This window comes from Pleurodeles waltl, chromosome 8 (assembly GCF_031143425.1).
Source record: "Pleurodeles waltl isolate 20211129_DDA chromosome 8, aPleWal1.hap1.20221129, whole genome shotgun sequence".
Classification (NCBI taxonomy): Eukaryota; Metazoa; Chordata; class Amphibia; order Caudata; family Salamandridae; genus Pleurodeles; species Pleurodeles waltl.
Window position 1 is genome coordinate 1,516,324,720 of NC_090447.1, and position 27,840 is coordinate 1,516,352,559.

General features: G+C 39.8%; 17 non-coding genes across 17 annotated transcripts; all 17 read right to left on the reverse strand.

Moving 5' to 3' along the window:
* Window positions 1-1,801: 1,801 nt before the first annotated feature.
* On the reverse strand, window positions 1,802-1,874 carry TRNAF-GAA (transfer RNA phenylalanine (anticodon GAA)). The gene has a single exon. It is a non-coding gene; the product is annotated as a tRNA-Phe (tRNA).
* Window positions 1,875-3,516: 1,642 nt separating this feature from the next.
* Window positions 3,517-3,589, reverse strand: TRNAF-GAA (transfer RNA phenylalanine (anticodon GAA)). Its single transcript has one exon. It is a non-coding gene; the product is annotated as a tRNA-Phe (tRNA).
* A 1,673-nt stretch (window positions 3,590-5,262) lies between these two features.
* On the reverse strand, window positions 5,263-5,335 carry TRNAF-GAA (transfer RNA phenylalanine (anticodon GAA)). Its single transcript has one exon. It is a non-coding gene; the product is annotated as a tRNA-Phe (tRNA).
* A 1,077-nt stretch (window positions 5,336-6,412) lies between these two features.
* TRNAF-GAA (transfer RNA phenylalanine (anticodon GAA)) lies at window positions 6,413-6,485 on the reverse strand. The gene has a single exon. It is a non-coding gene; the product is annotated as a tRNA-Phe (tRNA).
* A 494-nt stretch (window positions 6,486-6,979) lies between these two features.
* On the reverse strand, window positions 6,980-7,052 carry TRNAF-GAA (transfer RNA phenylalanine (anticodon GAA)). The gene has a single exon. It is a non-coding gene; the product is annotated as a tRNA-Phe (tRNA).
* A 2,807-nt stretch (window positions 7,053-9,859) lies between these two features.
* Window positions 9,860-9,932, reverse strand: TRNAF-GAA (transfer RNA phenylalanine (anticodon GAA)). The gene has a single exon. It is a non-coding gene; the product is annotated as a tRNA-Phe (tRNA).
* A 508-nt stretch (window positions 9,933-10,440) lies between these two features.
* TRNAF-GAA (transfer RNA phenylalanine (anticodon GAA)) lies at window positions 10,441-10,513 on the reverse strand. The gene has a single exon. It is a non-coding gene; the product is annotated as a tRNA-Phe (tRNA).
* A 2,240-nt stretch (window positions 10,514-12,753) lies between these two features.
* On the reverse strand, window positions 12,754-12,826 carry TRNAF-GAA (transfer RNA phenylalanine (anticodon GAA)). Its single transcript has one exon. It is a non-coding gene; the product is annotated as a tRNA-Phe (tRNA).
* A 494-nt stretch (window positions 12,827-13,320) lies between these two features.
* Window positions 13,321-13,393, reverse strand: TRNAF-GAA (transfer RNA phenylalanine (anticodon GAA)). Its single transcript has one exon. It is a non-coding gene; the product is annotated as a tRNA-Phe (tRNA).
* A 2,822-nt stretch (window positions 13,394-16,215) lies between these two features.
* Window positions 16,216-16,288, reverse strand: TRNAF-GAA (transfer RNA phenylalanine (anticodon GAA)). The gene has a single exon. It is a non-coding gene; the product is annotated as a tRNA-Phe (tRNA).
* Window positions 16,289-18,528: 2,240 nt separating this feature from the next.
* On the reverse strand, window positions 18,529-18,601 carry TRNAF-GAA (transfer RNA phenylalanine (anticodon GAA)). Its single transcript has one exon. It is a non-coding gene; the product is annotated as a tRNA-Phe (tRNA).
* Window positions 18,602-19,678: 1,077 nt separating this feature from the next.
* TRNAF-GAA (transfer RNA phenylalanine (anticodon GAA)) lies at window positions 19,679-19,751 on the reverse strand. Its single transcript has one exon. It is a non-coding gene; the product is annotated as a tRNA-Phe (tRNA).
* Window positions 19,752-20,245: 494 nt separating this feature from the next.
* TRNAF-GAA (transfer RNA phenylalanine (anticodon GAA)) lies at window positions 20,246-20,318 on the reverse strand. Its single transcript has one exon. It is a non-coding gene; the product is annotated as a tRNA-Phe (tRNA).
* Window positions 20,319-22,558: 2,240 nt separating this feature from the next.
* On the reverse strand, window positions 22,559-22,631 carry TRNAF-GAA (transfer RNA phenylalanine (anticodon GAA)). The gene has a single exon. It is a non-coding gene; the product is annotated as a tRNA-Phe (tRNA).
* A 494-nt stretch (window positions 22,632-23,125) lies between these two features.
* On the reverse strand, window positions 23,126-23,198 carry TRNAF-GAA (transfer RNA phenylalanine (anticodon GAA)). Its single transcript has one exon. It is a non-coding gene; the product is annotated as a tRNA-Phe (tRNA).
* Window positions 23,199-26,019: 2,821 nt separating this feature from the next.
* Window positions 26,020-26,092, reverse strand: TRNAF-GAA (transfer RNA phenylalanine (anticodon GAA)). Its single transcript has one exon. It is a non-coding gene; the product is annotated as a tRNA-Phe (tRNA).
* A 494-nt stretch (window positions 26,093-26,586) lies between these two features.
* Window positions 26,587-26,659, reverse strand: TRNAF-GAA (transfer RNA phenylalanine (anticodon GAA)). Its single transcript has one exon. It is a non-coding gene; the product is annotated as a tRNA-Phe (tRNA).
* Window positions 26,660-27,840: the final 1,181 nt, after the last annotated feature.

Sequence of the window (27,840 nt, forward strand, 5' to 3'; positions counted from 1 at the left end):
TACTGAAGCTGACTCCAAGAGAGAACTACACCTAATTAGCTAGGTGCTCAGTCCTTGCCAAATCCCAGGATGGAACCAGAGATCTTTAGATCTTCAGTTTAACGCTCTCCCAAATGAGCTATTTCGGCCAGTTGTCAGAGAATACCTTCCTGATGATTCTTAATCATTGCAGGCAACAAGTGGGCATCTGATCAATCACTAGGAGGGTACATCTATGTGTTAAAGTATGCTGTATCCTTCTGCAGCTAACTGGGCACAATTAGTCAATTTATTTTTTATTGCGCAAGCTAGGTATTTCTTTTTTTCTAAACGCTAAATAGGCTAGCAATCTAATACACAGAAATGTGTGGCATGAGGAAGCAAGCTATATCATCTGACACTTTGGTCCAAGGTTAGATGGAAAATGATGCAGGCTACAGTTTACCCTAAAATCGAGATAGAAACGGCAAATAATGGAAGTCAAAGCTGAAGGCAAGAGAGGTGGAATCCATTTTCAAAGAAAGATAGAAAACACGTACTGTCTTGTACTGATGGTATGTCAATTAGGTTGATGAAAGGTTTTATTAATTAAATAAAACGTCACCGGAAGCTGACTCCAAAAAAGAAACTTGCCTGACGAACTAGCTGCTCAGTCTTTGACCAAACCAAGGATTTAACCAGGGACCCTTAGATCTAAAGTTTGACGTCCTCGCAACTGAGCTCTTTCAGCCCGTTTTTTCACAGTGCCTTCCTTATTATTGTTAATCATTGTAGACAAGAAATATAAGTCGCAATCATTCACTGTGAGGGTACAGCTATGTGTTACACTTTGCTGTATCCTTCTGTAGCTAACTGGGCGCAATTACTCCTTTACTTTTTTGCTACGCGAGCTAGGTACTTCTTTTTTTCTAAACTCTGAATAGGCTACCACTCTCATAAACAGAAATGTGTGGCATGACCAAGCAAGCTATATCATCTGACAGTTTGGCTCATGGGAAAATGGAAGATGACGCCGGCTACGGTTTACATTAAAATCAAGATAGAAACGGGAAATAATGGAAGTCAAAGCTGAAGGCAAGAGAGGTGGAAGCCATTTTGAAAGGAAGATAGAAAATAAGTTCTCTTTTGTACCGATGGCATGTCGATCAGGTTGATGCAAGTTTTTATCAATGAAATAAAATGTCACTTGAGAGTGACTCCAAGAAAGAAACATGCCTAACAAGCTTAGTGCTTGGTCTTTGGCACAACCCAGGATTGAACCAAGGACCTTTTTTATCTTTAGTCTAACATTATCCTAACTGAGATATTTTAGCCAGGTGTCATGAAAAGCTTTCCGTATCATTTTTAATCATTGTAGACAAGACACAGAAGTCTAAATCATTCACTGTGAGGGTACAGCTATGTCTTAAACTTTGTTGTATCCTTCTCCAGTTAACTGGGTGTAATTAGGGAATTTGTTTTTTATTCTGCAAGCTAGGTATTTCTTTTTTTCTAAACTCTAAATAGGCTAGCAATCTAATGCACAGAAATGTGTGGCATGAGTAAGCAAGCTATTTCATCCGACACTTTGGTTCAAGGGAAGATGGAGACTGATGCAGACTGCGGGTTACCTAAAAATCAAGATAGAAACAGTAAATAATGGAAGTCAAAGCTGAAGGCAAGAGAGGTGGAATCCATTTTGAAAGGAAGATAGAAAACAAGTACTGTCTTGTACTGATGGTATGTCAATTAGGTTGATGAAAGGTTTTATCAATTAAATAAAACGTCACCAGAAGCTGAATCCAAGAAAGAAACACACCTAACAAGCTGTCTTCTGAGTCTTTGCCGAAACCCGGGATTGAACCAGGGACCTTTAGATCTTCAGTCTAACGCTCTCCCAACTGAGCTATTTCGGCCACTTATTTCACAGGTCCCTCCGTATTCTTCTTAATCATTGTAGACAAGACATACACCTCCAAATCATTCACTTTGATGGTACAGCTATGTCTTAACCTTCCGGTATCCTTCTGCAGCTAACTGGGTGCATTTACTCATTTACTTTTTTGGTGCGCAACCTAGGTACTTCTTTTATTCCAAACTCTGAATAGGCACACAAATGTGTGGGATGAGTAAGCAAGCTATATCATCTGACAGCTTGGTTCATGGGAAAATAGAAGATGATGCAGCCTAAGCTTTACATTAAAATCAAGATAGAAACTGGAAATAATGGAAGTCAAAGCTGAAGGCAAGAGAGGTGGAAGCCATTTTGAAAGGAAGATAGAACGCAAGTGCTGTGCTCTACTGATGGTATGTCGATCAGGTTATTGAAAGGTTTCATCTATGAACTAAAATGTCTACTGAAGCTGACTCCAAGAGAGAACTACACCTAATTAGCTAGGTGCTCAGTCCTTGCCGAAACCCGCGATTGAACCAGGGACCTTTAGATCTTCAGTCTAACGCTCTCCCAACTGAGCTATTTCGGCCAGTTGTCAGAGAATACCTTCCTGATGATTCTTAATCATTGTACGCAACAAGTGGGCATCTGATCAATCACTAGGAGGGTACATCTATGTGTTAAAGTATGCTGTATCCTTCTGCAGCTAACTGGGCACAATTAGTCAATTTATTTTTTATTGCGCAAGCTAGGTATTTCTTTTTTTCTAAACGCTAAATAGGCTAGCAATCTAATACACAGAAATGTGTGGCATGAGGAAGCAAGCTATATCATCTGACACTTTGGTCCAAGGTTAGATGGAAAATGATGCAGGCTACAGTTTACCCTAAAATCGAGATAGAAACGGCAAATAATCGAAGTCAAAGCTGAAGGCAAGAGAGGTGGAAACCATTTTCAAAGGAAGATAGAAAACACGTACTGTCTTGTACTGATGGTATGTCAATTAGGTTGATGAAAGGTTTTATCAATTAAATAAAACGTCACCAGAAGCTGAATCCAAGAAAGAAACACGCCTAACAAGCTGCCTTCTGAGTCTTTGTCGAAACCCGGGATTGAACCAGGGACCTTTAGATCTTCAGTCTTACACTCTCCCAACTGAGCTATTTCGGCCAGTTATTTCACAGGTCCCTCCGTTTTCTTCTTAATCATTGTAGACAAGACATACACCTCGAAATCATTCACTTTGAGGGTACAGCTATGTCTTAAACTTCCGGTATCCTTCTGCAGCTAACTGGGTGCATTTACTCATTTACTTTTTTGGTGCGCAACCTAGGTACTTCTTTTATTCCAAACTCTGAATAGGCACACAAATGTGTGGGATGAGTAAGCAAGCTATATCATCTGACAGCTTGGTTCATGGGAAAATGGAAGATGATGCAGCGTAAGCTTCACATTAAAATCAAGATAGAAACTGGAAATAATGGAAGTCAAAGCTGAAGGCAAGAGAGGTGGAAGCCATTTTGAAAGGAAGATAGAACGCAAGTGCTGTGCTCTACTGATGGTATGTCGATCAGGTTATTGAAAGGTTTCATCTATGAACTAAAATGTCTACTGAAGCTGACTCCAAGAGAGAACTACACCTAATTAGCTAGGTGCTCACTCCTTGCCAAAACCCGGGATTGAACCAGGGACCTTTAGATCTTCAGTCTAACGCTCTCCCAACTGAGCTATTTCGGCCAGTTGTCAAAGAATACCTTCCTGATGATTCTTAATCATTGTAGGCAACAAGTGGGCATCTGATCAATCACTAGGAGGGTACATCTATGTGTTAAAGTATGCTGTATCCTTCTGCAGCTAACTGGGCACAATTAGTCAATTTATTTTTTATTGCCCAAGCTATGTATTTCTTTTTTTCTAAACGCTAAATAGGCTAGCAATCTAATACACAGAAATGTGTGGCATGAGGAAGCAAGCTATATCATCTGACACTTTGGTCCAAGGTTAGATGGAAAATGATGCAGGCTACAGTTTACCCTAAAATCGAGATAGAAACGGGAAATAATGGAAGTCAAAGCTGAAGGCAAGAGAGGTGGAATCCATTTTCAAAGGAAGATAGAAAACACGTACTGTCTTGTACTGATGGTATGTCAATTAGGTTGATGAAAGGTTTTATTAATTAAATAAAACGTCACCGGAAGCTGACTCCAAAAAAGAAACTTGCCTGACGAACTAGCTGCTCAGTCTTTGACCAAACCAAGAATTTAACCAGGGACCCTTAGATCTAAAGTTTGACGTCCTCGCAACTGAGCTCTTTCAGCCCGTTTTTTCACAGTGCCTTCCTTATTATTATTAATCATTGTAGACAAGAAATATAAGTCGCAATCATTCACTGTGAGGGTACAGCTATGTGTTACACTTTGCTGTATCCTTCTGTAGCTAACTGGGGGCAATTACTCCTTTACTTTTTTGCTACGCGAGCTAGGTACTTCTTTTTTTCTAAACTCTGAATAGGCTACCATTCTCATAAACAGAAATGTGTGGCATGACTAAGCAAGCTATATCATCTGACAGTTTGGCTCATGGGAAAATGGAAGATGACGCCGCCTACGGTTTACATCAAAATCAAGATAGAAACGGGAAATAATGGAAGTCAAAGCTGAAGGCAAGAGAGGTGGAAGCCATTTTGAAAGGAAGATAGAAAATAAGTGCTCTTTTGTACCGATGGCATGTCGATCAGGTTGATGCAAGTTTTTATCAATGAAATAAAATGTCCCTTGAGAGTGACTCCAAGAAAGAAACATGCCTAACAAGCTGAGTGCTTGGTCTTTGGCACAACCCAGGATTGAACCAAGGACCTTTTTTTATCTTTAGTCTAACATTCTCCCAACTGAGATATTTAAACCAGGTGTCATGAAAAGCTTTCCGTATCATTTTTAATCATTGTAGACAAGACACAGAAGTCTAAATCATTCACTGTGAGGGTACAGCTATGTCTTAAACTTTGTTGTATCCTTCTCCAGTTAACTGGGTGTAATTAGGGAATTTGTTTTTTATTCTGCAAGCTAGGTATTTCTTTTTTTCTAAACTCTAAATAGGCTAGCAATCTAATGCACAGAAATGTGTGGCATGAGTAAGCAAGCTATTTCATCCGACACTTTGGTTCAAGGGAAGATGGAGACTGATGCAGACTGCGGGTTACCTAAAAATCAAGATAGAAACAGTAAATAATGGAAGTCAAAGCTGAAGGCAAGAGAGGTGGAATCCATTTTGAAAGGAAGATAGAAAACAAGTACTGTCTTGTACTGATGGTATGTCAATTAGGTTGATGAAAGGTTTTATCAATTAAATAAAACGTCACCAGAAGCTGAATCCAAGAAAGAAACACACCTAACAAGCTGTCTTCTGAGTTTTGCCGAAACCCGGGATTGAACCAGGGACCTTTAGATCTTCAGTCTAACGCTCTCCCAACTGAGCTATTTCGGCCAGTTATTTCACAGGTCCCTCTGTATTCTTCTTAATCATTGTAGACAAGACATACACCTCGAAATCATTCACTTTGAGGGTACAGCTATGTCTTAAACTTCCGGTATCCTTCTGCAGCTAACTGGGTGAAATTACTCATTTACTTTTTTGGTGCGCAACCTAGGTACTTTTTTTTTATTCCAAACTCTGAATAGGCACACAAATGTGTGGGATGAGTAAGCAAGCTATATCATCTGACAGCTTGGTTCATGGGAAAATGGAAGATGATGCAGCCTAAGCTTTACATTAAAATCAAGATAGAAACTGGAAATAATGGAAGTCAAAGCTGAAGGCAAGAGAGGTGGAAGCCATTTTGAAAGGAAGATAGAACGCAAGTGCTGTGCTCTACTGATGGTATGTCGATCAGGTTATTAAAAGGTTTCATCTATGAACTAAAATGTCTACTGAAGCTGACTCCAAGAGAGAACTACACCTAATTAGCTAGGTGCTCAGTCCTTGCCGAAACCCGCGATTGAACCAGGGACCTTTAGATCTTCAGTCTAACGCTCTCCCAACTGAGCTATTTCGGCCAGTTGTCAGAGAATACCTTCCTGATGATTCTTAATCATTGTAGGCAACAAGTGGGCATCTGATCAATCACTAGGAGGGTACATCTATGTGTTAAAGTATGCTGTATCCTTCTGCAGCTAACTGGGCACAATTAGTCAATTTATTTTTTATTGCGCAAGCTAGGTATTTCTTTTTTTCTAAACGCTAAATAGGCTAGCAATCTAATACACAGAAATGTGTGGCATGAGGAAGCAAGCTATATCATCTGACACTTTGGTCCAAGGTTAGATGGAAAATGATGCAGGCTACAGTTTACCCTAAAATCGAGATAGAAACGGCAAATAATCGAAGTCAAAGCTGAAGGCAAGAGAGGTGGAATCCATTTTGAAAGGAAGTTAGAAAACACGTACTGTCTTGTACTGATGGTATGTCAATTAGGTTGATGAAAGGTTTTATTAATTAAATAAAACGTCACCGGAAGCTGAATCCAAGAAAGAAACACGCCTAACAAGCTGTCTTCTGAGTCTTTGCCGAAACCCGGGATTGAACCAGGGACCTTTAGATCTTCAGTCTAACGCTCTCCCAACTGAGCTATTTCGGCCACTTATTGCGCAGGTCCCTCCGTATTTTTCTTAATCATTGTAGACAAGACATACACCCCGAAATCATTCACTTTGAGGGTACAGCTATGTCTTAAACTTCCGGTATCCTTCTGCAGCTAACTGGGTGCAATTACTCATTTACTTTTTTGGTGCGCAACCTAGGTACTTCTTTTATTCCAAACTCTGAATAGGCACACAAATGTGTGGGATGAGTAAGCAAGCTATATCATCTGACAGCTTGGTTCATGGGAAAATGGAAGATGATGCAGCCTAAGCTTTAAATTAAAATCAAGATAGAAACTGGAAATAATGGAAGTCAAAGCTGAAGGCAACAGAGGTGGAAGCCATTTTGAAAGGAAGATAGAACGCAAGTGCTGTGCTCTACTGATGGTATGTTGATCAGGTTATTAAAAGGTTTCATCTATGAACTAAAATGTCTACTGAAGCTGACTCCAAGAGAGAACTACACCTAATTAGCTAGGTGCTCAGTCCTTGCCAAAACCCGGGATTGAACCAGGGACCTTTAGATCTTCAATCTAACGCTCTCCCAACTGAGCTATTTCGGCCACTTATTTCACAGGTCCCTCCGTATTCTTCTTAATCATTGTAGACAAGACATACACCTCGAAATCATTCACTTTGAGGGTACAGCTATGTCTTAAACTTCCGGTATCCTTCTGCAGCTAACTGGGTGCAATTACTCATTTACTTTTTTGGTGCGCAACCTAGGTACTTCTTTTATTCCAAACTCTGAATAGGCACACAAATGTGTGGGATGAGTAAGCAAGCTATATCATCTGACAGCTTGGTTCATGGGAAAATGTAAGATGATGCAGCCTAAGGTTTACATTAAAATCAAGATAGAAACTGGAAATAATGGAAGTCAAAGCTGAAGGCAAGAGAGGTGGAAGCCATTTTGAAAGGAAGATAGAACGCAAGTGCTGTGCTCTACTGATGGTATGTCGAACAGGTTATTAAAAGGTTTCATCTATGAACTAAAATGTCTACTGAAGCTGACTCCAAGAGAGAACTACACCTAATTAGCTAGGTGCTCAGTCCTTGCCAAAACCCGGGATTGAACCAGAGAGCTTTAGATCTTCAGTTTAACGCTCTCCCAAATGAGCTATTTCGGCCAGTTGTCAGAGAATACCTTCCTGATGATTCTTAATCATTGCAGGCAACAAGTGGGCATCTGATCAATCACTAGGAGGGTACATCTATGTGTTAAAGTATGCTGTATCCTTCTGCAGCTAACTGGGCACAATTAGTCAATTTATTTTTTATTGCGCAAGCTAGGTATTTCTTTTTTTCTAAACGCTAAATAGGCTAGCAATCTAATACACAGAAATGTGTGGCATGAGGAAGCAAGCTATATCATCTGACACTTTGGTCCAAGGTTAGATGGAAAATGATGCAGGCTACAGTTTACCCTAAAATCGAGATAGAAACGGCAAATAATGGAAGTCAAAGCTGAAGGCAAGAGAGGTGGAATCCATTTTCAAAGAAAGATAGAAAACACGTACTGTCTTGTACTGATGGTATGTCAATTAGGTTGATGAAAGGTTTTATTAATTAAATAAAACGTCACCGGAAGCTGACTCCAAAAAAGAAACTTGCCTGACGAACTAGCTGCTCAGTCTTTGACCAAACCAAGGATTTAACCAGGAACCCTTAGATCTAAAGTTTGACGTCCTCGCAACTGAGCTCTTTCAGCCCGTTTTTTCACAGTGCCTTCTTTATTATTGTTAATCATTGTAGACAAGAAATATAAGTCGCAATCATTCACTGTGAGGGTACAGCTATGTGTTACACTTTGCTGTATCCTTCTGTAGCTAACTGGGGGCAATTACTCCTTTACTTTTTTGCTACGCGAGGTAGGTACTTCTTTTTTTCTAAACTCTGAATAGGCTACCACTCTCATAAACAGAAATGTGTGGCATGACCAAGCAAGCTATATCATCTGACAGTTTGGCTCATGGGAAAATAGAAGATGACGCCGGCTACGGTTTACATTAAAATCAAGATAGAAACGGGAAATAATGGAAGTAAAAGCTGAAGGCAAGAGAGGTGGAAGCCATTTTGAAAGGAAGATAGAAAATAAGTTCTCTTTTGTACCGATGGCATGTCGATCAGGTTGATGCAAGTTTTTATCAATGAAATAAAATGTCACTTGAGAGTGACTCCAAGAAAGAAACATGCCTAACAAGCTGAGTGCTTGGTCTTTGGCACAACCCAGGATTGAACCAAGGACCTTTTTTATCTTTAGTCTAACATTATCCTAACTGAGATATTTTAGCCAGGTGTCATGAAAAGCTTTCCGTATCATTTTTAATCATTGTAGACAAGACACAGAAGTCTAAATCATTCACTGTGAGGGTACAGCTATGTCTTAAACTTTGTTGTATCCTTCTCCAGTTAACTGGGTGTAATTAGGGAATTTGTTTTTTATTCTGCAAGCTAGGTATTTCTTTTTTTCTAAACTCTAAATAGGCTAGCAATCTAATGCACAGAAATGTGTGGCATGAGTAAGCAAGCTATTTCATCCGACACTTTGGTTCAAGGGAAGATGGAGACTGATGCAGACTGCGGGTTACCTAAAAATCAAGATAGAAACAGTAAATAATGGAAGTCAAAGCTGAAGGCAAGAGAGGTGGAATCCATTTTGAAAGGAAGATAGAAAACAAGTACTGTCTTGTACTGATGGTATGTCAATTAGGTTGATGAAAGGTTTTATCAATTAAATAAAACGTCACCAGAAGCTGAATCCAAGAAAGAAACACGCCTAAAAAGCTGTCTTCTGAGTCTTTGCCGAAACCCGGGATTGAACCAGAGACCTTTAGATCTTCAGTCTAACGCTCTCCCAACTGAGCTATTTCGGCCAGTTATTTCACAGCTCCCTCCGTTTTCTTCTTAATCTTTGTAGACAAGACATACACCTCCAAATCATTCACTTTGATGGTACAGCTATGTCTTAAACTTCCGGTATCCTTCTGCAGCTAACTGGGTGCATTTACTCATTTACTTTTTTGGTGCGCAACCTAGGTACTTCTTTTATTCCAAACTCTGTATAGGCACACAAATGTGTGGGATGAGTAAGCAAGCTATATCATCTGACAGCTTGGTTCATGGGAAAATAGAAGATGATGCAGCCTAAGCTTTACATTAAAATCAAGATACAAACTGGAAATAATGGAAGTCAAAGCTGAAGGCAACAGAGGTGGAAGCCATTTTGAAAGGAAGATAGAACGCAAGTGCTGTGCTCTACTGATGGTATGTCGATCAGGTTATTGAAAGGTTTCATCTATGAACTAAAATGTCTACTGAAGCTGACTCCAAGAGAGAACTACACCTAATTAGCTAGGTGCTCAGTCCTTGCCGAAACCCGGGATTGAACCAGGGACCTTTAGATCTTCAGTCTAACGCTCTCCCAACTGAGCTATTTCGGCCAGTTGTCAGAGAATACCTTCCTGATGATTCTTAATCATTGTAGGCAACAAGTGGGCATCTGATCAATCACTAGGAGGGTACATCTATGTGTTAAAGTATGCTGTATCCTTCTGCAGCTAACTGGGCACAATTAGTCAATTTATTTTTTATTGCGCAAGCTAGGTATTTCTTTTTTTCTAAACGCTAAATAGGCTAGCAATCTAATACACAGAAATGTGTGGCATGAGGAAGCAAGCTATATCATCTGACACTTTGGTCCAAGGTTAGATGGAAAATGATGCAGGCTACAGTTTACCCTAAAATCGAGATAGAAACGGCAAATAATCGAAGTCAAAGCTGAAGGCAAGAGAGGTGGAAACCATTTTCAAAGGAAGATAGAAAACACGTACTGTCTTGTACTGATGGTATGTCAATTAGGTTGATGAAAGGTTTTATCAATTAAATAAAACGTCACCAGAAGCTGAATCCAAGAAAGAAACACGCCTAACAAGCTGTCTTCTGAGTCTTTGCCGAAACCCGGGATTGAACCAGGGACCTTTAGATCTTCAGTCTAACGCTCTCCCAACTGAGCTATTTCGGCCACTTATTTCACATGTCCCTCCGTATTCTTCTTAATCATTGTAGACAAGACATACACCTCGAAATCATTCACTTTGAGGGTACAGCTATGTCTTAAACTTCCGGTATCCTTCTGCAGCTAACTGGGTGCAATTACTCATTTACTTTTTTGGTGCGCAACCTAGGTACTTCTTTTATTCCAAACTCTGAATAGGCACACAAATGTGTGGGATGAGTAAGCAAGCTATATCATCTGACAGCTTGGTTCATGGGAAAATGTAAGATGATGCAGCCTAAGGTTTACATTAAAATCAAGATAGAAACTGGAAATAATGGAAGTCAAAGCTGAAGGCAAGAGAGGTGGAAGCCATTTTGAAAGGAAGATAGAACGCAAGTGCTGTGCTCTACTGATGGTATGTCGAACAGGTTATTAAAAGGTTTCATCTATGAACTAAAATGTCTACTGAAGCTGACTCCAAGAGAGAACTACACCTAATTAGCTAGGTGCTCAGTCCTTGCCAAAACCCGGGATTGAACCAGAGAGCTTTAGATCTTCAGTTTAACGCTCTCCCAAATGAGCTATTTCGGCCAGTTGTCAGAGAATACCTTCCTGATGATTCTTAATCATTGCAGGCAACAAGTGGGCATCTGATCAATCACTAGGAGGGTACATCTATGTGTTAAAGTATGCTGTATCCTTCTGCAGCTAACTGGGCACAATTAGTCAATTTATTTTTTATTGCGCAAGCTAGGTATTTCTTTTTTTCTAAACGCTAAATAGGCTAGCAATCTAATACACAGAAATGTGTGGCATGAGGAAGCAAGCTATATCATCTGACACTTTGGTCCAAGGTTAGATGGAAAATGATGCAGGCTACAGTTTACCCTAAAATCGAGATAGAAACGGCAAATAATGGAAGTCAAAGCTGAAGGCAAGAGAGGTGGAATCCATTTTCAAAGAAAGATAGAAAACACGTACTGTCTTGTACTGATGGTATGTCAATTAGGTTGATGAAAGGTTTTATTAATTAAATAAAACGTCACCGGAAGCTGACTCCAAAAAAGAAACTTGCCTGACGAACTAGCTGCTCAGTCTTTGACCAAACCAAGGATTTAACCAGGAACCCTTAGATCTAAAGTTTGACGTCCTCGCAACTGAGCTCTTTCAGCCCGTTTTTTCACAGTGCCTTCTTTATTATTGTTAATCATTGGAGACAAGAAATATAAGTCGCAATCATTCACTGTGAGGGTACAGCTATGTGTTACACTTTGCTGTATCCTTCTGTAGTTAACTGGGGGCAATTACTCCTTTACTTTTTTGCTACGCGAGGTAGGTACTTCTTTTTTTCTAAACTCTGAATAGGCTACCACTCTCATAAACAGAAATGTGTGGCATGACCAAGCAAGCTATATCATCTGACAGTTTGGCTCATGGGAAAATGGAAGATGACGCCGGCTACGGTTTACATTAAAATCAAGATAGAAACGGGAAATAATGGAAGTCAAAGCTGAAGGCAAGAGAGGTGGAAGCCATTTTGAAAGGAAGATAGAAAATAAGTTCTCTTTTGTACCGATGGCATGTCGATCAGGTTGATGCAAGTTTTTATCAATGAAATAAAATGTCACTTGAGAGTGACTCCAAGAAAGAAACATGCCTAACAAGCTGAGTGCTTGGTCTTTGGCACAACCCAGGATTGAACCAAGGACCTTTTTTATCTTTAGTCTAACATTATCCTAACTGAGATATTTTAGCCAGGTGTCATGAAAAGCTTTCCGTATCATTTTTAATCATTGTAGACAAGACACAGAAGTCTAAATCATTCACTGTGAGGGTACAGCTATGTCTTAAACTTTGTTGTATCCTTCTCCAGTTAACTGGGTGTAATTAGGGAATTTGTTTTTTATTCTGCAAGCTAGGTATTTCTTTTTTTCTAAACTCTAAATAGGCTAGCAATCTAATGCACAGAAATGTGTGGCATGAGTAAGCAAGCTATTTCATCCGACACTTTGGTTCAAGGGAAGATGGAGACTGATGCAGACTGCGGGTTACCTAAAAATCAAGATAGAAACAGTAAATAATGGAAGTCAAAGCTGAAGGCAAGAGAGGTGGAATCCATTTTGAAAGGAAGATAGAAAACAAGTACTGTCTTGTACTGATGGTATGTCAATTAGGTTGATGAAAGGTTTTATCAATTAAATAAAACGTCACCAGAAGCTGAATCCAAGAAAGAAACACGCCTAAAAAGCTGTCTTCTGAGTCTTTGCCGAAACCCGGGATTGAACCAGGGACCTTTAGATCTTCAGTCTAACGCTCTCCCAACTGAGCTATTTCGGCCAGTTATTTCACAGCTCCCTCCGTTTTCTTCTTAATCATTGTAGACAAGACATACACCTCCAAATCATTCACTTTGATGGTACAGCTATGTCTTAAACTTCCGGTATCCTTCTGCAGCTAACTGGGTGCATTTACTCATTTACTTTTTTGGTGCGCAACCTAGGTACTTCTTTTATTCCAAACTCTGAATAGGCACACAAATGTGTGGGATGAGTAAGCAAGCTATATCATCTGACAGCTTGGTTCATGGGAAAATAGAAGATGATGCAGCCTAAGCTTTACATTAAAATCAAGATACAAACTGGAAATAATGGAAGTCAAAGCTGAAGGCAACAGAGGTGGAAGCCATTTTGAAAGGAAGATAGAACGCAAGTGCTGTGCTCTACTGATGGTATGTCGATCAGGTTATTCAAAGGTTTCATCTATGAACTAAAATGTCTACTGAAGCTGACTCCAAGAGAGTACTACACCTAATTAGCTAGGTGCTCAGTCCTTGCCGAAACCCGGGATTGAACCAGGGACCTTTAGATCTTCAGTCTAACGCTCTCCCAACTGAGCTATTTCGGCCAGTTGTCAGAGAATACCTTCCTGATGATTCTTAATCATTGTAGGCAACAAGTGGGCATCTGATCAATCACTAGGAGGGTACATCTATGTGTTAAAGTATGCTGTATCCTTCTGCAGCTAACTGGGCACAATTAGTCAATTTATTTTTTATTGCGCAAGCTAGGTATTTCTTTTTTTCTAAACGCTAAATAGGCTAGCAATCTAATACACAGAAATGTGTGGCATGAGGAAGCAAGCTATATCATCTGACACTTTGGTCCAAGGTTAGATGGAAAATGATGCAGGCTACAGTTTACCCTAAAATCGAGATAGAAACGGCAAATAATCGAAGTCAAAGCTGAAGGCAAGAGAGGTGGAAACCATTTTCAAAGGAAGATAGAAAACACGTACTGTCTTGTACTGATGGTATGTCAATTAGGTTGATGAAAGGTTTTATCAATTAAATAAAACGTCACCAGAAGCTGAATCCAAGAAAGAAACACGCCTAACAAGCTGCCTTCTGAGTCTTTGTCGAAACCCGGGATTGAACCAGGGACCTTTAGATCTTCAGTCTAACACTCTCCCAACTGAGCTATTTCGGCCAGTTATTTCACAGGTCCCTCCGTTTTCTTCTTAATCATTGTAGACAAGACATACACCTCGAAATCATTCACTTTGAGGGTACAGCTATGTCTTAAACTTCCGGTATCCTTCTGCAGCTAACTGGGTGCATTTACTCATTTACTTTTTTGGTGTGCAACCTAGGTACTTCTTTTATTCCAAACTCTGAATAGGCACACAAATGTGTGGGATGAGTAAGCAAGCTATATCATCTGACAGCTTGGTTCATGGGAAAATAGAAGATGATGCAGCCTAAGCTTTACATTAAAATCAAGATAGAAACTGGAAATAATGGAAGTCAAAGCTGAAGGCAAGAGAGGTGGAAGCCATTTTCAAAGGAAGATAGAACGCAAGTGCTGTGCTCTACTGATGGTATGTCGATCAGGTTATTGAAAGGTTTCATCTATGAACTAAAATGTCTACTGAAGCTGACTCCAAGAGAGAACTACACCTAATTAGATAGGTGCTCACTCCTTGCCAAAACCCGGGATTGAACCAGAGACCTTTAGATCTTCAGTCTAACGCTCTCCCAACTGAGCTATTTCGGCCAGTTGTCAAAGAATACCTTCCTGATGATTCTTAATCATTGTAGGCAACAAGTGGGCATCTGATCAATCACTAGGAGGGTACATCTATGTGTTAAAGTATGTTGTATCCTTCTGCAGCTAACTGGGCACAATTAGTCAATTTATTTTTTATTGCGCAAGCTAGGTATTTCTTTTTTTCTAAACGCTAAATAGGCTAGCAATCTAATACACAGAAATGTGTGGCATGAGGAAGCAAGCTATATCATCTGACACTTTGGTCCAAGGTTAGATGGAAAATGATGCAGGCTACAGTTTACCCTAAAATCGAGATAGAAACGGGAAATAATGGAAGTCAAAGCTGAAGGCAAGAGAGGTGGAATCCATTTTCAAAGGAAGATAGAAAACACGTACTGTCTTGTACTGATGGTATGTCAATTAGGTTGATGAAAGGTTTTATTAATTAAATAAAACGTCACCGGAAGCTGACTCCAAAAAAGAAACTTGCCTGACGAACTAGCTGCTCAGTCTTTGACCAAACCAAGAATTTAACCAGGGACCCTTAGATCTAAAGTTTGACGTCCTCGCAACTGAGCTCTTTCAGCCCGTTTTTTCACAGTGCCTTCCTTATTATTATTAATCATTGTAGACAAGAAATATAAGTCGCAATCATTCACTGTGAGGGTACAGCTATGTGTTACACTTTGCTGTATCCTTCTGTAGCTAACTGGGGGCAATTACTCCTTTACTTTTTTGCTACGCGAGCTAGGTACTTCTTTTTTTCTAAACTCTGAATAGGCTACCATTCTCATAAACAGAAATGTGTGGCATGACTAAGCAAGCTATATCATCTGACAGTTTGGCTCATGGGAAAATGGAAGATGACGCCGCCTACGGTTTACATCAAAATCAAGATACAAACGGGAAATAATGGAAGTCAAAGCTGAAGGCAAGAGAGGTGGAAGCCATTTTGAAAGGAAGATAGAAAATAAGTGCTCTTTTGTACCGATGGCATGTCGATCAGGTTGATGCAAGTTTTTATCAATGAAATAAAATGTCCCTTGAGAGTGACTCCAAGAAAGAAACATGCCTAACAAGCTGAGTGCTTGGTCTTTGGCACAACCCAGGATTGAACCAAGGACCTTTTTTTATCTTTAGTCTAACATTCTCCCAACTGAGATATTTAAACCAGGTGTCATGAAAAGCTTTCCGTATCATTTTTAATCATTGTAGACAAGACACAGAAGTCTAAATCATTCACTGTGAGGGTACAGCTATGTCTTAAACTTTGCTGTATCCTTCTCCAGTTAACTGGGTGTAATTAGGGAATTCGTTTTTTATTGTGCAAGCTAGGTATTTCTTTTTTTCTAAACTCTAAATAGGCTAGCAATCTAATGCACAGAAATGTGTGGCATGAGTAAGCAAGCTATTTCATCCGACACTTTGGTTCAAGGGAAGATGGAGACTGATGCAGACTGCGGGTTACCTAAAAATCAAGACAGAAACAGTAAATAATGGAAGTCAAAGCTGAAGGCAAGAGAGGTGGAAACCATTTTCAAAGGAAGATAGAAAACACGTACTGTCTTGTACTGATGGTATGTCAATTAGGTTGATGAAAGGTTTTATCAATTAAATAAAACGTCACCAGAAGCTGAATCCAAGAAAGAAACACGCCTAACAAGCTGTCTTCTGAGTCTTTGCCGAAACCCGGGATTGAACCAGGGACCTTTAGATCTTCAGTCTAACGCTCTCCCAACTGAGCTATTTCGGCCACTTATTGCGCAGGTCTCTCCGTATTTTTCTTAATCATTGTAGACAAGACATACACCCCGAAATCATTCACTTTGAGGGTACAGCTATGTCTTAAACTTCCGGTATCCTTCTGCAGCTAACTGGGTGCAATTACTCATTTACTTTTTTGGTGCGCAACCTAGGTACTTCTTTTATTCCAAACTCTGAATAGGCACACAAATGTGTGGGATGAGTAAGCAAGCTATATCATCTGACAGCTTGGTTCATGGGAAAATGGAAGATGATGCAGCCTAAGGTTTACATTAAAATCAAGATAGAAACTGGAAATAATGGAAGTCAAAGCTGAAGGCAAGAGAGGTGGAAGCCATTTTGAAAGGAAGATAGAACGCAAGTGCTGTGCTCTACTGATGGTATGTTGAACAGGTTATTAAAAGGTTTCATCTATGAACTAAAATGTCTACTGAAGCTGACTCCAAGAGAGAACTACACCTAATTAGCTCGGTGCTCAGTCCTTGCCAAAACCCGGGATTGAACCAGAGAGCTTTAGATCTTCAGTTTAACGCTCTCCCAAATGAGCTATTTCGGCCAGTTGTCAGAGAATACCTTCCTGATGATTCTTAATCATTGCAGGCAACAAGTGGGCATCTGATCAATCACTAGGAGGGTACATCTATGTGTTAAAGTATGCTGTATCCTTCTGCAGCTAACTGGGCACAATTAGTCAATTTATTTTTTATTGCGCAAGCTAGGTATTTCTTTTTTTATAAACGCTAAATAGGCTAGCAATCTAATACACAGAAATGTGTGGCATGAGGAAGCAAGCTATATCATCTGACACTTTGGTCCAAGGTTAGATGGAAAATGATGCAGGCTACAGTTTACCCTAAAATCGAGATAGAAACGGCAAATAATGGAAGTCAAAGCTGAAGGCAAGAGAGGTGGAATCCATTTTCAAAGGAAGATAGAAAACACGTACTGTCTTGTACTGATGGTATGTCAATTAGGTTGATGAAAGGTTTTATTAATTAAATAAAACGTCACCGGAAGCTGACTCCAAAAAAGAAACTTGCATGACGAACTAGCTGCTCAGTCTTTGACCAAACCAAGGCTTTAACCAGGGACCCTTAGATCTAAAGTTTGACGTCCTCGCAACTGAGCTCTTTCAGCCCGTTTTTTCACAGTGCCTTCCTTATTATTGTTAATCATTGTAGACAAGAAATATAAGTCGCAATCATTCACTGTGAGGGTACAGCTATGTGTTACACTTTGCTGTATCCTTCTGTAGCTAACTGGGGGCAATTACTCCTTTACTTTTTTGCTACGCGAGCTAGGTACTTCTTTTTTTCTAAACTCTGAATAGGCTACCACTCTCATAAACAGAAATGTGTGGCATGACTAAGCAAGCTATATCATCTGACAGTTTGGCTCATGGGAAAATGGAAGATGACGCCGCCTACGGTTTACATCAAAATCAAGATACAAACGGGAAATAATGGAAGTCAAAGCTGAAGGCAAGAGAGGTGGAAGCCATTTTGAAAGGAAAATAGAAAATAAGTGCTCTTTTGTACCGATGGCATGTCGATCAGGTTGATGCAAGTTTTTATCAATGAAATAAAATGTCACTTGAGAGTGACTCCAAGAAAGAAACATGCCTAACAAGCTGAGTGCTTGGTCTTTGGCACAACCCAGGATTGAACCAAGGACCTTTTTTATCTTTAGTCTAACATTCTCCCAACTGAGATATTTTAGCCAGGTGTCATGAAAACCTTTCAGTATCATTTTTAATCATTGTAGACAAGACACAGAAGTCTAAATCATTCACTGTGAGGGTTCAGCTATGTCTTAAACTTTGCTGTATCCTTCTCCAGTTAACTGGGTGTAATTAGGGAATTCGTTTTTTATTGTGCAAGCTAGGTATTTCTTTTTTTCTAAACTCTAAATAGGCTAGCAATCTAATGCACAGAAATGTGTGGCATGAGTAAGCAAGCTATTTCATCCGACACTTTGGTTCAAGGGAAGATGGAGACTGATGCAGACTGCGGGTTACCTAAAAATCAAGACAGAAACAGTAAATAATGGAAGTCAAAGCTGAAGGCAAGAGAGGTGGAATCCATTTTGAAAGGAAGATAGAAAACAAGTACTGTCTTGTACTGATGGTATGTCAATTAGGTTGATGAAAGGTTTTATCAATTAAATAAAACGTCACCAGAAGCTGAATCCAAGAAAGAAACACGCCTAAAAAGCTGTCTTCTGAGTCTTTGCCGAAACCCGGGATTGAACCAGGGACCTTTAGATCTTCAGTCTAACGCTCTCCCAACTGAGCTATTTCGGCCAGTTATTTCACAGGTCCCTCCGTTTTCTTCTTAATCATTGTAGACAAGACATACACCTCGAAATCATTCACTTTGAGGGTACAGCTATGTCTTAAACTTCCGGTATCCTTCTGCAGCTAACTGGGTGAAATTACTCATTTACTTTTTTGGTGCGCAACCTAGGTACTTTTTTTTTATTCCAAACTCTGAATAGGCACACAAATGTGTGGGATGAGTAAGCAAGCTATATCATCTGACAGCTTGGTTCATGGGAAAATGTAAGATGATGCAGCCTAAGGTTTACATTAAAATCAAGATAGAAACTGGAAATAATGGAAGTCAAAGCTGAAGGCAAGAGAGGTGGAAGCCATTTTGAAAGGAAGATAGAACGCAAGTGCTGTGCTCTACTGATGGTATGTCGATCAGGTTATTAAAAGGTTTCATCTATGAACTAAAATGTCTACTGAAGCTGACTCCAAGAGAGAACTACACCTAATTAGCTAGGTGCTCAGTCCTTGCCGAAACCCGCGATTGAACCAGGGACCTTTAGATCTTCAGTCTAACGCTCTCCCAACTGAGCTATTTCGGCCAGTTGTCAGAGAATACCTTCCTGATGATTCTTAATCATTGTAGGCAACAAGTGGGCATCTGATCAATCACTAGGAGGGTACATCTATGTGTTAAAGTATGCTGTATCCTTCTGCAGCTAACTGGGCACAATTAGTCAATTTATTTTTTATTGCGCAAGCTAGGTATTTCTTTTTTTCTAAACGCTAAATAGGCTAGCAATCTAATACACAGAAATGTGTGGCATGAGGAAGCAAGCTATATCATCTGACACTTTGGTCCAAGGTTAGATGGAAAATGATGCAGGCTACAGTTTACCCTAAAATCAAGACAGAAACAGTAAATAATGGAAGTCAAAGCTGAAGGCAAGAGAGGTGGAATCCATTTTGAAAGGAAGATAGAAAACAAGTACTGTCTTGTACTGATGGTATGTCAATTAGGTTGATGAAAGATTTTATCAATTAAATAAAATGTCACCAGAAGCTGAATCCAAGAAAGAAACACGCCTAACAAGCTGCCTTCTGAGTCTTTGCCGAAACCCGGGATTGAACCAGGGACCTTTAGATCTTCAGTCTAACGCTCTCCCAACTGAGCTATTTCGGCCACTTATTGCGCAGGTCCCTCCGTATTTTTCTTAATCATTGTAGACAAGACATACACCCCGAAATCATTCACTTTGAGGGTACAGCTATGTCTTAAACTTCCGGTATCCTTCTGCAGCTAACTGGGTGCAATTACTCATTTACTTTTTTGGTGCGCAACCTAGGTACTTCTTTTATTCCAAACTCTGAATAGGCACACAAATGTGTGGGATGAGTAAGCAAGCTATATCATCTGACAGCTTGGTTCATGGGAAAATGGAAGATGATGCAGCCTAAGCTTTAAATTAAAATCAAGATAGAAACTGGAAATAATGGAAGTCAAAGCTGAAGGCAACAGAGGTGGAAGCCATTTTGAAAGGAAGATAGAACGCAAGTGCTGTGCTCTACTGATGGTATGTTGATCAGGTTATTAAAAGGTTTCATCTATGAACTAAAATGTCTACTGAAGCTGACTCCAAGAGAGAACTACACCTAATTAGCTAGGTGCTCAGTCCTTGCCAAAACCCGGGATTGAACCAGGGACCTTTAGATCTTCAATCTAACGCTCTCCCAACTGAGCTATTTCGGCCACTTATTTCACAGGTCCCTCCGTATTCTTCTTAATCATTGTTGACAAGACATACACCTCGAAATCATTCACTTTGAGGGTACAGCTATGTCTTAAACTTCCGGTATCCTTCTGCAGCTAACTGGGTGCAATTACTCATTTACTTTTTTGGTGCGCAACCTAGGTACTTCTTTTATTCCAAACTCTGAATAGGCACACAAATGTGTGGGATGAGTAAGCAAGCTATATCATCTGACAGCTTGGTTCATGGGAAAATGTAAGATGATGCAGCCTAAGGTTTACATTAAAATCAAGATAGAAACTGGAAATAATGGAAGTCAAAGCTGAAGGCAAGAGAGGTGGAAGCCATTTTGAAAGGAAGATAGAACGCAAGTGCTGTGCTCTACTGATGGTATGTCGAACAGGTTATTAAAAGGTTTCATCTATGAACTAAAATGTCTACTGAAGCTGACTCCAAGAGAGAACTACACCTAATTAGCTAGGTGCTCAGTCCTTGCCAAAACCCGGGATTGAACCAGAGAGCTTTAGATCTTCAGTTTAACGCTCTCCCAAATGAGCTATTTCGGCCAGTTGTCAGAGAATACCTTCCTGATGATTCTTAATCATTGCAGGCAACAAGTGGGCATCTGATCAATCACTAGGAGGGTACATCTATGTGTTAAAGTATGCTGTATCCTTCTGCAGCTAACTGGGCACAATTAGTCAATTTATTTTTTATTGCGCAAGCTAGGTATTTCTTTTTTTCTAAACGCTAAATAGGCTAGCAATCTAATACACAGAAATGTGTGGCATGAGGAAGCAAGCTATATCATCTGACACTTTGGTCCAAGGTTAGATGGAAAATGATGCAGGCTACAGTTTACCCTAAAATCGAGATAGAAACGGCAAATAATGGAAGTCAAAGCTGAAGGCAAGAGAGGTGGAATCCATTTTCAAAGAAAGATAGAAAACACGTACTGTCTTGTACTGATGGTATGTCAATTAGGTTGATGAAAGGTTTTATTAATTAAATAAAACGTCACCGGAAGCTGACTCCAAAAAAGAAACTTGCCTGACGAACTAGCTGCTCAGTCTTTGACCAAACCAAGGATTTAACCAGGGACCCTTAGATCTAAAGTTTGACGTCCTCGCAACTGAGCTCTTTCAGCCCGTTTTTTCACAGTGCCTTCCTTATTATTGTTAATCATTGTAGACAAGAAATATAAGTCGCAATCATTCACTGTGAGGGTACAGCTATGTGTTACACTTTGCTGTATCCTTCTGTAGCTAACTGGGGGCAATTACTCCTTTACTTTTTTGCTACGCGAGGTAGGTACTTCTTTTTTTCTAAACTCTGAATAGGCTACCACTCTCATAAACAGAAATGTGTGGCATGACCAAGCAAGCTATATCATCTGACAGTTTGGCTCATGGGAAAATGGAAGATGACGCCGGCTAGGGTTTACATTAAAATCAAGATAGAAACGGGAAATAATGGAAGTCAAAGCTGAAGGCAAGAGAGGTGGAAGCCATTTTGAAAGGAAGATAGAAAATAAGTTCTCTTTTGTACCGATGGCATGTCGATCAGGTTGATGCAAGTTTTTATCAATGAAATAAAATGTCACTTGAGAGTGACTCCAAGAAAGAAACATGCCTAACAAGCTGAGTGCTTGGTCTTTGGCACAACCCAGGATTGAACCAAGGACCTTTTTTATCTTTAGTCTAACATTATCCTAACTGAGATATTTTAGCCAGGTGTCATGAAAAGCTTTCCGTATCATTTTTAATCATTGTAGACAAGACACAGAAGTCTAAATCATTCACTGTGAGGGTACAGCTATGTCTTAAACTTTGTTGTATCCTTCTCCAGTTAACTGGGTGTAATTAGGGAATTTGTTTTTTATTCTGCAAGCTAGGTATTTCTTTTTTTCTAAACTCTAAATAGGCTAGCAATCTAATGCACAGAAATGTGTGGCATGAGTAAGCAAGCTATTTCATCCGACACTTTGGTTCAAGGGAAGATGGAGACTGATGCAGACTGCGGGTTACCTAAAAATCAAGATAGAAACAGTAAATAATGGAAGTCAAAGCTGAAGGCAAGAGAGGTGGAATCCATTTTGAAAGGAAGATAGAAAACAAGTACTGTCTTGTACTGATGGTATGTCAATTAGGTTGATGAAAGGTTTTATCAATTAAATAAAACGTCACCAGAAGCTGAATCCAAGAAAGAAACACGCCTAAAAGGCTGTCTTCTGAGTCTTTGCCGAAACCCGGGATTGAACCAGGGACCTTTAGATCTTCAGTCTAACGCTCTCCCAACTGAGCTATTTCGGCCAGTTATTTCACAGCTCCCTCCGTTTTCTTCTTAATCATTGTAGACAAGACATACACCTCCAAATCATTCACTTTGATGGTACAGCTATGTCTTAAACTTCCGGTATCCTTCTGCAGCTAACTGGGTGCATTTACTCATTTACTTTTTTGGTGCGCAACCTAGGTACTTCTTTTATTCCAAACTCTGAATAGGCACACAAATGTGTGGGATGAGTAAGCAAGCTATATCATCTGACAGCTTGGTTCATGGGAAAATAGAAGATGATGCAGCCTAAGCTTTACATTAAAATCAAGATACAAACTGGAAATAATGGAAGTCAAAGCTGAAGGCAACAGAGGTGGAAGCCATTTTGAAAGGAAGATAGAACGCAAGTGCTGTGCTCTACTGATGGTATGTCGATCAGGTTATTGAAAGGTTTCATCTATGAACTAAAATGTCTACTGAAGCTGACTCCAAGAGAGAACTACACCTAATTAGCTAGGTGCTCAGTCCTTGCCGAAACCCGGGATTGAACCAGGGACCTTTAGATCTTCAGTCTAACACTCTCCCAACTGAGCTATTTCGGCCAGTTGTCAGAGAATACCTTCCTGATGATTCTTAATCATTGTAGGCAACAAGTGGGCATCTGATCAATCACTAGGAGGGTACATCTATGTGTTAAAGTATGCTGTATCCTTCTGCAGCTAACTGGGCACAATTAGTCAATTTATTTTTTATTGCGCAAGCTAGGTATTTCTTTTTTTCTAAACGCTAAATAGGCTAGCAATCTAATACACAGAAATGTGTGGCATGAGGAAGCAAGCTATATCATCTGACACTTTGGTCCAAGGTTAGATGGAAAATGATGCAGGCTACAGTTTACCCTAAAATCGAGATAGAAACGGCAAATAATCGAAGTCAAAGCTGAAGGCAAGAGAGGTGGAAACCATTTTCAAAGGAAGATAGAAAACACGTACTGTCTTGTACTGATGGTATGTCAATTAGGTTGATGAAAGGTTTTATCAATTAAATAAAACGTCACCAGAAGCTGAATCCAAGAAAGAAACACGCCTAACAAGCTGCCTTCTGAGTCTTTGTCGAAACCCGGGATTGAACCAGGGACCTTTAGATCTTCAGTCTAACACTCTCCCAACTGAGCTATTTCGGCCAGTTATTTCACAGGTCCCTCCGTTTTCTTCTTAATCATTGTAGACAAGACATACACCTCGAAATCATTCACTTTGAGGGTACAGCTATGTCTTAAACTTCCGGTATCCTTCTGCAGCTAACTGGGTGCATTTACTCATTTACTTTTTTGGTGCGCAACCTAGGTACTTCTTTTATTCCAAACTCTGAATAGGCACACAAATGTGTGGGCTGAGTAAGCAAGCTATATCATCTGACAGCTTGGTTCATGGGAAAATAGAAGATGATGCAGCCTAAGCTTTACATTAAAATCAAGATAGAAACTGGAAATAATGGAAGTCAAAGCTGAAGGCAAGAGAGGTGGAAGCCATTTTCAAAGGAAGATAGAACGCAAGTGCTGTGCTCTACTGATGGTATGTCGATCAGGTTATTGAAAGGTTTCATCTATGAACTAAAATGTCTACTGAAGCTGACTCCAAGAGAGAACTACACCTAATTAGCTAGGTGCTCAGTCCTTGCCAAAACCCGGGATAGAACCAGGGACCTTTAGATCTTCAGTCTAACGCTCTCCCAACTGAGCTATTTCGGCCAGTTGTCAAAGAATACCTTCCTGATGATTCTTAATCATTGTAGGCAACAAGTGGGCATCTGATCAATCACTAGGAGGGTACATCTATGTGTTAAAGTATGCTGTATCCTTCTGCAGCTAACTGGGCACAATTAGTCAATTTATTTTTTATTGCGCAAGCTAGGTATTTCTTTTTTTCTAAACGCTAAATAGGCTAGCAATCTAATACACAGAAATGTGTGGCATGAGGAAGCAAGCTATATCATCTGACACTTTGGTCCAAGGTTAGATGGAAAATGATGCAGGCTACAGTTTACCCTAAAATCGAGATAGAAACGGCAAATAATGGAAGTCAAAGCTGAAGGCAAGAGAGGTGGAATCCATTTTCAAAGGAAGATAGAAAACACGTACTGTCTTGTACTGATGGTATGTCAATTAGGTTGATGAAAGGTTTTATTAATTAAATAAAACGTCACCGGAAGCTGACTCCAAAAAAGAAACTTGCCTGACGAACTAGCTGCTCAGTCTTTGACCAAACCAAGGATTTAACCAGGGACCCTTAGATCTAAAGTTTGACGTCCTCGCAACTGAGCTCTTTCAGCCCGTTTTTTCACAGTGCCTTCCTTATTATTGTTAATCATTGTAGACAAGAAATATAAGTCGCAATCATTCACTGTGAGGGTACAGCTATGTGTTACACTTTGCTGTATCCTTCTGTAGCTAACTGGGGGCAATTACTCCTTTACTTTTTTGCTACGCGAGGTAGGTACTTCTTTTTTTCTAAACTCTGAATAGGCTACCACTCTCATAAACAGAAATGTGTGGCATGACCAAGCAAGCTATATCATTTGACAGTTTGGCTCATGGGAAAATGGAAGATGACGCCGGCTACGGTTTACATTAAAATCAAGATAGAAACGGGAAATAATGGAAGTCAAAGCTGAAGGCAAGAGAGGTGGAAGCCATTTTGAAAGGAAGATAGAAAATAAGTTCTCTTTTGTACCGATGGCATGTCGATCAGGTTGATGCAAGTTTTTATCAATGAAATAAAATGTCACTTGAGAGTGACTCCAAGAAAGAAACATGCCTAACAAGCTGAGTGCTTGGTCTTTGGCACAACCCAGGATTGAACCAAGGACCTTTTTTATCTTTAGTCTAACATTATCCTAACTGAGATATTTTAGCCAGGTGTCATGAAAAGCTTTCCGTATCATTTTTAATCATTGTAGACAAGACACAGAAGTCTAAATCATTCACTGTGAGGGTACAGCTATGTCTTAAACTTTGTTGTATCCTTCTCCAGTTAACTGGGTGTAATTAGGGAATTTGTTTTTTATTCTGCAAGCTAGGTATTTCTTTTTTTCTAAACTCTAAATAGGCTAGCAATCTAATGCACAGAAATGTGTGGCATGAGTAAGCAAGCTATTTCATCCCACACTTTGGTTCAAGGGAAGATGGAGACTGATGCAGACTGCGGGTTACCTAAAAATCAAGATAGAAACAGTAAATAATGGAAGTCAAAGCTGAAGGCAAGAGAGGTGGAATCCATTTTGAAAGGAAGATAGAAAACAAGTACTGTCTTGTACTGATGGTATGTCAATTAGGTTGATGAAAGGTTTTATCAATTAAATAAAACGTCACCAGAAGCTGAATCCAAGAAAGAAACACGCCTAAAAAGCTGTCTTCTGAGTCTTTGCCGAAACCCGGGATTGAACCAGGGACCTTTAGATCTTCAGTCTAACGCTCTCCCAACTGAGCTATTTCGGCCAGTTATTTCACAGGTCCCTCCGTTTTCTTCTTAATCATTGTAGACAAGACATACACCTCCAAATCATTCACTTTGATGGTACAGCTATGTCTTAAACTTCCGGTATCCTTCTGCAGCTAACTGGGTGCATTTACTCATTTACTTTTTTGGTGCGCAACCTAGGTACTTCTTTTATTCCAAACTCTGAATAGGCACACAAATGTGTGGGATGAGTAAGCAAGCTATATCATCTGACAGCTTGGTTCATGGGAAAATAGAAGATGATGCAGCCTAAGCTTTACATTAAAATCAAGATAGAAACTGGAAATAATGGAAGTCAAAGCTGAAGGCAACAGAGGTGGAAGCCATTTTGAAAGGAAGATAGAACGCAAGTGCTGTGCTCTACTGATGGTATGTCGATCAGGTTATAGAAAGGTTTCATCTATGAACTAAAATGTCTACTGAAGCTGACTCCAAGAGAGAACTACACCTAATTAGCTAGGTGCTCAGTCCTTGCCGAAACCCGGGATTGAACCAGGGACCTTTAGATCTTCAGTCTAACGCTCTCCCAACTGAGCTATTTCGGCCAGTTGTCAGAGAATACCTTCCTGATGATTCTTAATCATTGTAGGCAACAAGTGGGCATCTGATCAATCACTAGGAGGGTACATCTATGTGTTAAAGTATGCTGTATCCTTCTGCAGCTAACTGGGCACAATTAGTCAATTTATTTTTTATTGCGCAAGCTAGGTATTTCTTTTTTTCTAAACGCTAAATAGGCTAGCAATCTAATACACAGAAATGTGTGGCATGAGGAAGCAAGCTATATCATCTGACACTTTGGTCCAAGGTTAGATGGAAAATGATGCAGGCTACAGTTTACCCTAAAATCGAGATAGAAACGGCAAATAATCGAAGTCAAAGCTGAAGGCAAGAGAGGTGGAAACCATTTTCAAAGGAAGATAGAAAACACGTACTGTCTTGTACTGATGGTATGTCAATTAGGTTGATGAAAGGTTTTATCAATTAAATAAAACGTCACCAGAAGCTGAATCCAAGAAAGAAACACGCCTAACAAGCTGCCTTCTGAGTCTTTGTCGAAACCCGGGATTGAACCAGGGACCCTTAGATCTAAAGTTTGACGTCCTCACAACTGAGCTCTTTCAGCCCGTTTTTTCACAGTGCCTTCCTTATTATTGTTAATCATTGTAGACAAGAAATATAAGTCGCAATCATTCACTGTGAGGGTACAGCTATGTGTTACACTTTGCTGTATCCTTCTGTAGCTAACTGGGGGCAATTACTCCTTTACTTTTTTGCTACGCGAGGTAGGTACTTCTTTTTTTCTAAACTCTGAATAGGCTACCACTCTCATAAACAGAAATGTGTGGCATGACCAAGCAAGCTATATCATTTGACAGTTTGGCTCATGGGAAAATGGAAGATGACGCCGGCTACGGTTTACATTAAAATCAAGATAGAAACGGGAAATAATGGAAGTCAAAGCTGAAGGCAAGAGAGGTGGAAGCCATTTTGAAAGGAAGATAGAAAATAAGTTCTCTTTTGTACCGATGGCATGTCGATCAGGTTGATGCAAGTTTTTATCAATGAAATAAAATGTCACTTGAGAGTGACTCCAAGAAAGAAACATGCCTAACAAGCTGAGTGCTTGGTCTTTGGCACAACCCAGGATTGAACCAAGGACCTTTTTTATCTTTAGTCTAACATTATCCTAACTGAGATATTTTAGCCAGGTGTCATGAAAAGC